The sequence below is a fragment of the Heterocephalus glaber genome, unplaced genomic scaffold (genome assembly GCF_053883595.1).
Source record: "Heterocephalus glaber isolate CG9 unplaced genomic scaffold, H.glaber_assembly_v1.0 deba00000347, whole genome shotgun sequence".
Lineage (NCBI taxonomy): Eukaryota > Metazoa > Chordata > Mammalia > Rodentia > Bathyergidae > Heterocephalus > Heterocephalus glaber.
The window spans coordinates 18,365,129-18,376,990 of record NW_028258143.1 but is presented as its reverse complement, the minus strand read 5'-3'; positions in this window follow the sequence as shown (position 1 = coordinate 18,376,990).

Genomic DNA, 11,862 nt, shown 5'->3' with positions numbered 1-11,862 from the left:
ATAGATGCAGAAAAAGCATTTGACAAAATCCAACATGCATTTATGATAAAAACCCTACAAAAAATTGGAATAGATGGTCTCTACCTCGAAATGATAAAATCCTTCTATGAAAAACCATAGCCAGTATTGTACTAAATGGTCAAAAACTGGAATCCTTCACACTAAAATCAGGAACAAGACAAGGATGTCCACTATCACCACTCTTGTTCAATATAGTTCTGGAAACATTAGCCATGGCAATGAGACAAGAGAAAGAAATAAAAGGAATAAAGATAGGTAATGAAGAAGTCAAATTGTCATTATTTGCAGATGACATGATACTCTATATAGAAGACCCCAAGAGCTCCACCAAAAGTCTTCTAAACTCAATAACCAAATTCAGTCAAGTAGCTGGTTACCAGGTCAACACACAAAAATCAATAGCTTTCCTCTACACAAATGACAGACTTACTGAGAGAGAAATAGGGCAAATAATTCCTTTCACAGTAATATCCAAAAAACTGAAATACCTAGGAATCAACCAAATGAAAGAAATTAAAGACCTCTTCTCTGAAAACTATAGCACTCTGAAAAGAGAGATTGAAGATGATATCAGAAAATACACAGACATCCCTTACTCTTGGGTAGGAAGGATCAATGTAGTGAAAATACCCATACTTCCAAAACTGCTGCATAGATTTAATGCAATTCCAATTGAGATCCCAGCAGCATACTTCATAGACCTCGAGAAAACAATCCAAAAATTCATTTGGAACCAGAAGAGACCCAGAATAGCAAAAGCAATTCTACGTAACAGAGACATGGCAGAGGGTATCACAATCCCCAACTTGCAACTATACTACAAAGCTACTGTGATAAAAACAGCATGTTACTGGCAAAGAAGCAGACCTGAGGAGCAGTGGAGCAGATTAGAAGATGCAGAAACAATGCCAGACACACTCAGCCATCTCATCTTCCATAAAGGAGCCAAACACCCTCACTGGAGGAAAGACAGACTTTTTAACAAATGTTGCTGGAAAAATTTGGTTTCAACTTGCCAAAATTAAAACTAGACCTATATCTCTCACCATGCACTAAACCAAAATCGAAATGGACTAAAGATCTAAATATTAAAATAGAAACACTGAACCAGCTGGAACAGAGGTTAGGTAGAATTCTTGAAGACAATGGTGTAGGAAAAGATTTTATGAACAAAACCTCAGTTGCCCATGAACTAGCACAAACAATCAATAAGTGAGATCTCTCCTTATTAAAAAGCTTCTGCACAGCAAGAGAAACCACCACACAATGTGGAAAAAATCTTCACCTGCTATTCCTTAGACCAAGGTCTAGTCTCTCGAATCTATAAAGAATTTAAAAAGATCAGATCTCCCAAATTTAAAGACCCAACCCAAAAATGGGCATCTGAAATGAACAGACATTTCCCAAAGAAGTAGAAATAGCAAATAAATACATGAAAAAATATTCAACATCACTGGTCATTCAAGAGATGCAAATGAAAACAATGCTGAGATTTCACCTCACTCCAGAAAGAATGGCTGCTATCATGAAATCAACCAATAACAAATGCTGGAGGGGGTGTGGGGAAAAAGGAACACTTCTCCATTGCTGGTGAGAATGCAGACTGGTGCAACCACTGTGGAAATCAGTATGGAGATACCTCAAAGAACTAGGACTGGAAGTCCCATTTGACTCAGCTATTCCACTGCTGGGGATCTTCCCCAAAGAATTAAAAGAATCATACCACAGTGATATATGTGCACCCATATTCATAGCAGCACAATTTGTAATAGTTAAAACTTGGAAACAGCTCAAATACCCATCAACTGGAGACTGGATAAAGAAAATGTGTTTTTTGGCTGAGTACTACTCAGCCATCAAAAATGAGAAATTAGAGACATTTATAGCTAAATGGATGCACATTGAGGCGATACTCTTAAGTGAAATAAATAGGACATACATGTATAAATCCTGAATAGTTTCTCTAGTGTGAGAAACTGAAAGTGTAAATAAGGAGTAAAATGTATAATAGATAATGTGAAATAGGAAGAAAAGGGGCAAAGGGGAAGGGAAGTGTGAGGGGTAGGGGAAAGGAAAGAAGGGAATGAAATTAATATGAGGAAATGGAAAAATGGAAACAAAATCTTTGTACATAGGGAGGGATGGAAGGGTTGAAGGAAGGGCTGGGAAAGTGTGAAAAGTAAGAACCAAGAGAGATTATGTAAAGGTGCAAATTTCCAATGATGAATGTCACTTTATTGTATACCTGAAATGTACCACTGATTAGAATGAATAATCGATAATGCAAAATAGGAAGAAAAGGTCCAAAGGGATAGGGGTAGTGAGAGGAGCAGGGGAAAGGAAAGAAGGGAAAGGAAAAATGATGACAAATGGAAAAAAATGGAAGCAAAGTCTTTGTAAATAGGGAAGGGTGGAGGGGGTGAAGGGAGGGTTAGGAATGGGGAAAAAATAAGAACCAAGAGGCATCATGTAAATGTACAAATTCCCAATGAGAAATGTAAATGTGTTGTACACTTAAAATGTACCAAAAAAAGAATTTAAGTAAAAAAAAAAAGAAGAAGAAGCTTAGGCTTCATCAAAGAATGAAATAAATGGATTCCCATACTTTGAAATTTATTTATTGTTTTGATTTTTATGTTTTATTAGAACATCTCCAGTACATAATGATGACATTCATCATAGGGAATTCATGCATGTACATAACACATCTCGATTCTTTTTTTCCCTTTCCCCACAACCCCTTCTTATTTTGCCATGACATTCATTTATTTATTTTTTAAGTCCTTATAGCTATCATAAGTACAATTTAACAATTAGATCAATAGGCAAAAAGTCATATAATGCACATGAGACAATTACAGATGTTCCTCGTTTACAGATGTTCCTACCTGGTTAGCGACTGTTAGGACTTATGATTGAGGTGCATTGTGTGGTCTAATGGCACAACCCACTGCTGGAATTTACAGCCTGCTGTTTTTATTTTGTACAGTTCTGCGCATCTTGTTTATAAAGCCTCAATGTCTTTTTTGTATAGTACACCTTGTTTATACAGTTTTGTTATTTTTGTTGATTGTACTGCACGGTAATGTAGTCTTCTGTTCTATTATACATTACAGTACTGCATGTAAGAGTTATGCAGATAAAAGCAAGTCATGAAGTTGAAGCTTCCTTTGACCATTTCTTTGTTCCAAATATTGTAATATACAAACCATATATATATTTCCTCATTTAGCAACAAATTCATTTAATGAACTACTTACAAGAAAGGAACTCAATTGTTAGATGAGGAATGCCTACTAAATCAGGTAGATTTCAGCTACATGGCCCATGCTGGATTATAATAGCTTTTTCTCTCTTTTATCTGTTTTTATTTTGTACTTTATTTGAGTTTTTCATATAAGAGAAAACAATGTGATATTTAACTTTGCATGTCAGATTTGCTTCACTTAACATTATGGTCTCAATTTCTATGGTCTATTTTCTTACAAATAACTAAGTTTATCCTTTTTATGGCAGAGTAATACTCTATTGAATATAAATACCACACTTTCCTTATCCGTTCATCTGCTAATGTATATATAGAGTGTTTCCAGGATTTAGCTGCTATGAATTGTGTTGCTATAGACATGGGTATGCATATATCATTGTGGTATGATGACTTTTATTTGTTTTTGGAAGTTACCTAGAAGGGGAATAGCTAGTTCAAATGGAATTTCTATTACTGTTTTTTTTTGCCCTCGAGGAATCTCCATACTAATTTCCATGGTGGTTTTATAGAGTTAAAGCCCCACAAACAGGGAAGAAGTGTTACCTTTCCCCCACAGTCTCACTGGTATTCATTGTTATTTGATTTATTTATGGTAGCCATTCTTTCTGGAGTGAGATGAAGTCTCAGTGTTGTTTTAATTTATATTTCTTGAATGGCCAGCAATGTTGAACATTTGTTCATTTATTTATTGGCCAATTGTGGTTCTTAAATTTATAAGTGTCTATTCATTTCAGATGCCTATTTTTTTAATTGGGCCCTTAAATGTGGGAGGGTCTAATTTTTTTTGAGCTCTTTATATATTCTAGAAATTAGTGTTTTATCTGGGAATAGCTGTCAAAATTTTTCCCATTGTGTGGTTTGTCTCTTTACTCAGTGTGGGTTGTCTCTTTACTCAGTGAGTGGTTTATTTTGTGTTAAGATTTTTAATTTGATTTGATCCCATTTATTGATTCTCAACATTATTTCTTATTCAAGTAGAGTTTTGTTCGAAAAATCTTTCCCTATACCTGTGTTTTCAAAAGTTTTACTTTGTCTCTCAGCAGATTGTTTATGTTCTAAAGTTTAGATCTTTGATCCACTTTATTTCAGTTTAGTGGATGGTGAGAGATTGTCTAGGTTTGATCTTTGGCACATGGACACCAGTTTTCCCAGTGCCATACGTTAGAGGCTATCTTTCCTCCAGTGAAAGGATTTGGCCGCCTTGTCAAAGATAACGTAGTTGAGTAGGCCAGGAATTGTTTCTCTATTTTCTATTCTGTTCTATTGATACACAAGTCTCTTTTTTTGCCAATATCATGCTATTTTATATTTATATTTTAATTGAAGTTAGATAATAACTGATAAATGTAAACAGGGATAAATCTTATTGTCTGATGAAAAGTGGTTACATCTGTAAAAAAAGGAAAAATGGAGCAATGTCAAGAAGATTGTTGATCTTTGCTGGGGGTTGCAAAAAACTGTACCATTAAAAATCATATTCAAGGTGGGCCATTTTTCAAGGTAGAGTTTGAAAGACCTGAAATGGAGAGTAAGAGATAATGACCCTGGGATGGGGGTGCCTTGCTGTGCTCACAAAGGAATGAGGAGGCTGATGTCTGAGGAGTGGAGGGAACATGAGCAAGAATATTTAGAGAAGTCAAACAAATTGATGATTGAAGGCCTCCTTCGTGATGGGATGACTTTGGAGTTAAAGGGAGATGGCTGATAGAGAATAACATTTATATGTGAAAGGATCCATCTGAACTCGGGCAGGGCAAAGGAGGAAGGATTGGTACTAGAAGGCTCTTAAGAGTAATTCAAGTACACAGTAAGATAGATGGCTCAGAGAAGGTGGCAGCAGTGAAGATGTAGACAAGCAGTTTTGACTGTAGAGAAAAGGGGTTGACTTTTCCCAGATAGGTTGGACCTGGAGTATGGAAGTCAAAAGTTTCTTTTGACATGAACAAAAGCAAAGTTAGAGGAACCATGAAGTGAAACAAAGAGTTTCAGGTGAAGTGAGTGTGTTGGAGCTAGCTAAAGCACACGTATCCTCCAAACCCAAATTTTTGATGGATTTTTTTGATTTTTGCTTTCTCATCCTGTTTTTCCAATTTCTACCCAGGATGCTTCTCCATGTGTCATTGTTATTTATCATTTGTCCAAACAAAATGTGTTTTTAAAAATATGCCTGAGATAGACCAATCAACCTGTTCTGATAGTAATTAGAAATGTCACATGGAGAGTCACATCTGATCAATTTTTTAATACATTTTTATTCTGAGTGTCATATCTGGCCACTACCATGAATGGCATGAAAGTAGTAATAAACACTAAGATTAGTGAAAGGATCACTGTTAACAGACATCATTACAACTACATATAATCACAACACATATTTTCTTTATGAACAAGTAGGGGAATCTTTAAAACAAAGTGATTACTTCATATTTTCTAATTTATGTGATTTTAAGATTATATAGATGAGAATATTTATGAATAAAAGCAATATTGTGATATACTATAAATTAGTTATCAAATCCAAAATTGGAACTTTTGAAGAGTTTATTGCACTTATTAATTATGACACATCATGAATCCGCTAAAGGAGAAGAAAATAAACTGTAGTACCCAAAGAAAGTGACATGATAAACTGACAATGGCACAGAAAGTCTACCTGATAACTTGATCAGTTTCTGAAAAATTAGCACATAAAGGTAGACTAGCCATTAAATCACAAGAAGATAATGAGGTACAGCTAAGATGGATGCATTTTAAATTTACTGCTTATAATTTAGTCTGTTGAGAATTTTATTGGGAGGTCACCATTGGAAATGGACCTAAAATAGCAGAGATTTGCTTTCAATAAAACAAAGAAAAATGTGTTAAATGTATAAAACAATCCAAAGCCTTTAGAAATTATATTACACTACCTTAGCATTTTGCAGACAAGAAAACTAAGATCCTGAGAGACAGTCATTCAGATAGCGGGGTGCATACCAGTTAGTAGGAAGTTAAATTTTTAACTAGTTTTGTTTCTGGCATTAGGGACTGAATTAGTATGAAATAAGTGGTATAGAAGGAGACAGAACACAAAGAATAGTTATTTTGGGTAGAAATTAGTTTTAGAGTTATTGTTAGACATGGGTCAGTAAATGTTTAAGCTGCAAGTTTACAAAAATTTTCTCTTTCAAGGGGGGCATCCTCAGGAAAAAAAGTCAAATACATTCGTAAACCTGTTAATGGCAAATTACTTGGCAAAGAAACTAATATTTCCAATAGAATACTACTTCTAGTGGAATATCTTTATCAGGATTGTTGTAGTTATCTAGAATTGCTCTTGATAAACACTTGAGGTTGGTATTTATGGCGCATGATAACAGAAAAGGGCACAAAAATCAATAACTGAAGGTAAAATGGAAATATGATATACAAAATGCTTCTTTTTGTATAAGAAATGTTACTAGTGACATTACATAGATGATAACCTTGCCTAGAGATGTGTGCATCTGGGCTCGGTGAATTTGATGCTTCAAGAAAGGGTCAGAGAGTCGTGTTGATGGCCCTGGCCTTGTATTATGGTTATTGAGATGCTTGAAATTTTAGTAAGACTTGGTAGTGAATTATTTCTGTAATTCAGGGAATGGAGACATCAATTCAGTCTTTTCAGTTATCTCAAGTACTCTATGTAATTTCATGAGTAATATGGAAGAAATATACCCACCCATAATTAAGAGAAAATAGAAAAAGAAAACTGGCCAAATAATCAAAGCAAAATGACCTGAGGTATAAAAACTGAATTATTTTAAGTCCTATTATAAAATTTGAAATTTCTTGGTGTTAGTAGAATTCTGTAATCCATAAGGGCTGAGGAGTATAGGAAATAGTGCCTACTATTAAACTTTGCTATTTAAAGCTCAATCTGTAATGACATAAAGCTATTAAATGATGTTGTTCTAAACACTTGGATAACCAATTGAACATTTGTGAATTTAATAAAATAAATATTTGTATATTTGTTAATCTTATTAAACAAATTAATATATTTGAGTATTTTATTATCAAAAACTGACATGCATTTTTAATGAACCAAGTTTATTGGAACAGCTTAGATATACAAAATGATCTCATTCATCATAGGGAATTTGTACTTGTACAAGATATATCTTGACTCTTATTTTTATCCTATTGCTCTCCCCTCCTTTCAATCCTTCTTCCCCTCTATATTTACAAATTTTTTCCATTTTATCTTTCTTTTCCTTATTTTTCTTTTTTCCTTCCTTCCTTCCCCCTTCCCTCTCACTAGTGCCCATTTCCATTTAAACACTTTCTTCTTATTTTACAACATCTATTATATATTTTAGCCCTCATTTACATTTTCAGTGTCTCCCACCAAAGAAACAATGCAATATTTACATGTGTGGCCAAATTATTTCACTTAAGAATATGTTCTCAAGGGCTGGGGATGTAGCTCAGCAGCACTGTGCCTGCCTGGCAAGTGCAAGGTCCTGAGTTTGATCCCTGGTACAAAAAAAAAAAAAGGATATGGTCTCAAGGTGCATTCATTTATCTAGAAACATCATCAGTTTATCTTCCTTTATGGCTGAGCAGTGTTCCATTGAATAAAAAACCCACATCTTCTTTATCCATTCATAATTTGATAAGCATTTGGGCTGTTTCCAAGATTTATCTATTACAAATGACACTTCTATAAACATGGTGTGTATTTATCACCATGGTATGATCTTTTTAATTATTTTGGGAAGATACCAAAAGGGGATATCTGGGTCAAATGGAACATCTATTTTTAGTTTCTTGAGGAATCTCCACACTGATGTCCAGTGATTGTACCAATCTACACTCTCACCAACAGTAAAGTAGGGTTCTTTTTTCCACAGTCTCTCTAGCGTTGTTACTGATTTCTTGATAATAGCCATTCTTTCTGGTGTGAGATGGAATCTCAGTGTTATTTAAATTTGCATCTCTAGAATCACCAGTGATGTTGAACATTTTTCTATAGATTATTTGATGTTTGTACTTCTTCATCTGAAAAGTGTATATTCATCTCAGATGCCCCATTTTTGGACTGGCTTTTTAAATTTGGGAGTTTTTTTTTCTCAGTTCTTTATGTATTCTAGATAGTAGTCTTTTTTCTGAGGAACAGCTGGCAAAAATATTTCCCCACTCTGTTGTTTTTCTCTTCTCTCTGTTGGTGATTTCTTTTGGTATGAAAAAGCTTTTTAATAAGATAAGGTTCTCATTGTTGATTCTCTGTAATATTTCCCATGCAATTAGGGTTTTGTTCATAAAGTCTGTCTACACCTATGTCTTCAAGAGTTCCACCTATCCTCTCTTCCAGAAGATTTAGTGTTTCTGTTTTAATATTTCAATCTTTGATATAGTTTGATTTTAGTTTAGTGCATGGTGAGAGATATGGATTGAGGTTTAATCCTCAGCATGTGGAAAGCCAATTTTTCCAGTACCATTTATTAAAGAGGCTATCTTTCTTCCAGGGAAGGTGTTTGGCCCCTTTGTCAAACATTAGTTGGCTGAGTATGTTTGGAGTTGTTTCTGGATCTTCTAACCTGTTCCATTGATTCTCAGGTCTGTTTTATTGTTTTGTTTTGCTTTTTGTTTGTTTTCTTTTGTTTTTTGCCAGTACCATGCTGTTTTCGTTATAATAGATCTATAATATAATTTCAAGTCGGGGATTGTGATACTCCCTTCCTTGCCTTTGTTGCTTAGAATTATTTTTGCTATTCTAGGTCTCTTCTTGTTCCAAATGAATTTTAGGAATATTTTCTCTAGTTATGTAACATATGATATTGGTATTTTGATTAGGATTGAATTAAATCTGTATAACAATTTTGGTAGTATGACCATTTTTACTATATTAACTCTTCCTACCAACAAACAAAGGATATCTTTCCATTTCATGATATTCTTTTATCTCCTTTTTCAGAGTACCATAGTTTAAATGTAAAGATCGTTTACTTTCTTTGTAAGAGTGATTCCCAGGTATTTCATTTTTTTGGATGCTAGTGTGAAAGGCGTTGTTTCCTTAATTTCTCTCTCAGTAAGTTTGTTATTTTTGAACAGAAATGCTATTGATTTTTGAGTATTGACTTTGTATCCAGCTTCGTGACTGAGTTTGGTTATTAAATCTAGAAGTCTTTAGGTGGAGTTTTGGGGATCTTTTATGTACAGTATCATGTTATCTGAAAATAATAGTTTAATTTCTTCCTTTCCTATTTTATTTCTTTCTCTTGTCTAATTGCTCTAGCTAATGTCTCCAGAACTATATTGAATAAAAGTTGTGTTAGTGAACATCCTTGTGTTGTTCCTGATTTTAAAGTGTGAGCTTTAAGTTTGTCACCATTTAGTATGATATTGGCTGTTAGTTTGTCATAGATGCCTTTTATCAGATTAGATAAAACCATCAATTCTAATTTTCTGTAGGATTTTTATCATGAATGGGTATTGGACTTTGTCAAATTTTTTTTTTGCATCTATGAGTTAATTGTATGGTTTTTGCCCTTGGCTCTGTTGGTATGGTGTATTACATTTATTGATTTGTGTATATTGATCCATCCCTACATCCCTGTAATGAATCCTATTTGATAAAGGTGTATAATCTAGATGATTTGCTGCATTTTGTTTGCCAGTATCTTACTGAGGATTTTCGCACCCATATTCATTAGGGAGATTGGCCTGTTGTTCTCTTTTTTGGTTGAATCTTTCTTTGGTTTTGGTATCAGGGTCATGCTTGCTTCCAAGAATGATTTTGGTACTATTGCTTCCATTTCAATCTCATTAAAGAGATTGAGAAGTAATGGAATTAGATCTTCTCTAGATTTCTTGTAGAATTAGCAGTGAAGCCATGGGCTTTTCATTCTTGGTTAGTTTTCAAGTTTATCTTCAATTTCATTGACTGACACTGGGTTATTTAAAATTTTTATATCTTCTTAATTCAGCTTTGGTAATTCATATATATCTAGGCATCTCTCCATTTCTTTTGTGTTTTCCATCTTATTAGAATAAAGGTTCACAAAGTAGTTATTGGTGATCTTCTAGATTTCCACAGGATCTGTCATGATTTCACCCTTTTTATTCCTAATTTTATGGATTTGAGTCATTTCTTTCCTTTTTTGATAAGGTTGGCTAGGAGTTTATCAACTTTATTTAATCTTTCAAAGAAGCAACTCTTCAATGATTCTTTGTATTTTTTTCTTAGCCTCCATTGCATTAACCACTTCTCTAATCTTTATAATTTCCTCCCCATATGAGCTTTGGGCTCCACATATTCTTTTTCTAGAAGTTTGAAGTTCAATATGAGGTTGTTTATTTGAGCTCACTCAGTTTTCCCGATGTAAGAGTTCACTATAATAAATTTGCCTCATAGGACTGCTTTCATTGCATACCATATGTTCTGGTATTTTTTTTTTCTTTTTAATTCTTTTATTGGTACATTTTAGGTATACAACACAATTACATTTCTCATTGGGAACTTGTACCTTTACATGATGCATCTTGGTTCTTATTTTTCCCCCATTTCTAGCCCTTCCTTCACCCCCTCCACCCTTCCCTATTTACAAAGACTTTATTTCCATTTTTTCCACTTCTCAGCATTTTTCCTTTCCTTTCTTTCCTTTCTCCTGCCCCTCCCACTACCTCTACCCCTTTGGACCTTTTCTTCCTATATTGCATTATTGATTATTCATTCTAATCATTGGCATATTTTAGGTATACAATATAATGACATTCATCATTGGAAATTTGTACCTTTACATAATCTCTTTTGGTTCTTATTTTTCACCCTTCCCCAGCCCCCCCTTCAGGCCCTCCATTCCCCCCTATTTACAAAGATTTTGTTCCTATTTTTCATTTTCTCATATTAATTCCATACCTTTTTTTCTTTTCCCCTACCACTCCCATTTCCTTCCTCTTTGCCCTTTTCTTCCTATTTCACATTACCTATTGTAAATTTTAGTCCTTATTTACATTTTCAGTTTCTCCCACTGGAGAAACTATTCGGTATTTATACATATGTGTCCTATTTATTTCACTTAAGAGTATTGCCTCAATGTGCATCCATTTAGCTACAAATATCTCTAATTTCTCATTTTTGATGGCTGAGTACTACTGCATTTTATTAAAAAAAAACCACATTTTCTTTATCCAGTCTCCAGTTCATGGGCATTTGGGCTGTTTCCAAGTTTTAACTATCACAAACTGTACTGCTATGAACATGGGTGCACATATACCACTGTGGTATGATTTAATTCTTTGGGGAAGATCCCCAGCATGGGAATAGCTGGGTCAAATGTGACCTCTAGTCCTAGTTCTTTGAGGTATCTCCATACTGATTTCCACAGTGGTTGCACCAGTCTGCACTCCCACCAGCAATGGAGAAATGTTCCTTTCTCCCCACACCCCCACCAGCATTTGTTATTGGTTGATTTCATGATAGCGGCCATTCTTTCTGGAGTGAAGTGGAATCTCAGCATTGTTTTCATTTGCATCTCTCGAATGATCAGTGTTGTTGAACTTTTTTCATGTATTTATTTGCTATTTCTACTTCTTTATCTGAGAAATGT